Raw genomic sequence first — 3,088 nt, forward strand, 5'->3', positions numbered from 1 at the left:
GGTACTTGGCATATGAGGTATGTAAATTATGTGATCCTGCAAAATTTTGAATCAAAAGTAAGTAGGTATCTTAAATAAAATAAGCTGTAAATCACATATAAGAATATTTTGTTAAATGACTGAACACCATTCCCCGGCAACGGCGCCAAAAACTTGTTGCGTCTCTTTTGAGTTCACGCAAGTATACGGATTGCAACGTAGTAATAAAAAGATCGATCCCACAAGGAACGGGTTAAGTTCACTTTACTACTTTATTCTTAATTGTATGTTTACAGAAATACGAATATGAAATAATTTAATTAAATTACTAGTTATGCTAAAACTAAATATTACTTAATTTTATAGATAAGTGTGTAGTAGTATACTTAGAAAAATTGATCATACACAGGATTTTCTCCTTCTATATCAAAGCATGTAACATACAATGAATAATTCTTTAATCACATATGGTAAGATATAATTCAACCTCTCGGCATAGAATTATTCTATCTATTATATGTATTTCTACTTATGATAAATACCTTATTTTCTTAAATATTAAACCTAGTACTTAGTCTTTGATTATTTCAATAAGACATATTTAACTTTGACAAAATAAGTGAAATATGCATAAGTAAATTCAACTAAGTGAATTAAATCTCTTTGATCTTTACTAAACTATTTCTTTCTGAGAATATAATTTAGTAACCTTGATTAAACAAAGATCAAAAGATAACTTAAAGAACTTTTATTGAATGATACCAATTGAAATTGTGCTTTGTATAGAAAAGTTATGAAGAACAACATACAACAAGTCTATAAAAACAAGAGAAAGAAGTAATCAAACTCAAGCCTCCGGAGGGCGTCACACCTCGAGGAACTTCTTGATGTTCTTGGCACAATCAATAATAAGTGACTCTCGTCAACTTACTTCTAAGTACTACTATCACACTTCTCTTTTTTTTTTTTTTTTTACACTTAATACAATCTAAGTCTGAATCTTTTTCTGAATCTCAATCTGGATCTGGATCTGAATCTGAATGTTTTCTTCCTTCACTTGGATTGCTATTTATAGAAGAGGAGAATGATGTTGGTTATGATGGTGATTGGTTGGCCAAAAGGTGCTTGAGGTGACTTCTCTTAGGAAGAGTCCCGACCCATGCATGGGAAGACATGTTTTTCTGATTGAAAGGACAGCAATTACGTCTCCTGGAAACACGACTCGCGCTAGCGAGGTTCAAGGTCGCGCTCGCAACTTATGCTTTAAAAGTCTCTGCCTCTCTAGAGTGCCTCTTGCGCTCGCGCAGATGAATGTCGCTCTCGCGACTTTTGTTTGTAAACTCTCTGAATTGCTGGAGTGCTTTTTGCTCTCGCACATATGGATGTCGCGCTCGCGACTTGCATTTTGGTGCTTGCTGAGTCTTCTGGTATGTAGGTTGCACGCACGACTTCAGGTAGCGCTCGCGACTGTCCTTTCTTCTTTCCAACGCGACCTTCTTCGCGTCTCGAAGTCTGCTAGGCAATTTCTTCCATTTTTAATCAACTTTTTGGTCCTCTTTTCTATAAAAGCAAGCCTTTTCATTCCTTTGCTCAAATTGTGTTCCTATAATCACTTTGAAACAAAAACAACACGAGCAAATGTAAAATATATAAAAACAACATGCAGTCATGCAAATTACATGAAAATAACATACAAAATTTGCCCGCTTTGCGAGGCTATCAGAATCATTCATAGAAAATTTCTCACTTGCTTTTCCATCTTATGCGACTCCATTTCTTGGATTGCTTTAATCTTGTCTGGATCGCTCTCTATTCCTTTTGGTCCTACTATAAACCCTAGCACTTTCCCAAAAGTTACCATGAACACACACTTCTTTAGGTTTAGCTGTAACTTGTATGTAATCACTCTGTCCATGAACTTCTCCAGGGCTACTGGATGCTCTTCTGGAGTCTTGGTCATGACAATCATATCATCAATACAAACTTCTAACTCCTTATGAATCATGTCATGAAACAATGTAATTGCCACCCTTTGGTAAGTAGCCCCAGCGTTCTTTAAGCCGAACGGCATCACCTGGTAGCAGAAAGTACCAAACTCCGTCACAAATATCGTCTCGACCTTGTCCAATAATGCTATGAGAATCTGTTTATACCCTGCAAATCCATCCATAATTGAGCAGCATCCCATCATTGTTGCACTGTTAATCAGGATATCAATATGAGGAAGAGGAAAATCATCCTTCGATGACACTTTGTTCAAATCCCTATAGTCCACTCACATTCTGACCCTTCCATCTTTCTTGGGATGGGACCTGGGACTATATTTGCTTGCCATTCTAGGTAATGAACCACCTCTAAAAATCCTGCGTCTATCTACTTGGTCCCTTCCTCTTTAATTGTAACACCCGCCGCCCAGCCCCAAGAAACCCGACGGCGGATGCCACATTCGGTGCCGGAGACACCGTCCTAACATAACATATAAATCATAAAATCAGATTATGAATTAGAAGTGATTAAGGATTGACAAGTTTAGCGAGTAATTTTTTTCAATTTGTTTTTGAAATATATATATATAACTTATGAAAACAATTTAGGAAAAATCCTACAGCAAAACTGCAAGAGTTTCCCTTTAAAAACCGAGCTCGCCAAACATGTGAATACAAAACACTCCCAATTTTAAACTCTAAACCCCCAGCAAACTCCAGTAATCACCATAGCAACACAACAACACTTCTATACCTTCATAACTATAGAAACCCTCAATAGCATTTTAATGATCATCAATTAAATGCATTCATTATATATAGATATATCAAGTCCTTATGTTCTTAATCATACCAACTATCTTAAACATATTTTATATCCAAACATTAAATAAAATCTCATGCTTATCTCCAAATATATACACCAAACTAATTTATCATTACATGCTTAAGTTATAATTCAAATAACATAATATCCGAAAATGTAATAATTATACATGCCATGATTCTTAAGTACATCAAACTAATTCTACCACTACTAAAATAGTCGCTTCTGGTCTGAAGCTACTCTTCTGATCTTCAAGTAGGAACCACGGACTTCAACCTGCGCGTGATAAAAATCAACG

This window comes from Jatropha curcas, chromosome 1, assembly GCF_041381405.1.
Source record: "Jatropha curcas cultivar XTBG-Jc1 chromosome 1, XTBG_Jcur_1.0, whole genome shotgun sequence".
Taxonomy (NCBI): Eukaryota; Viridiplantae; Streptophyta; class Magnoliopsida; order Malpighiales; family Euphorbiaceae; genus Jatropha; species Jatropha curcas.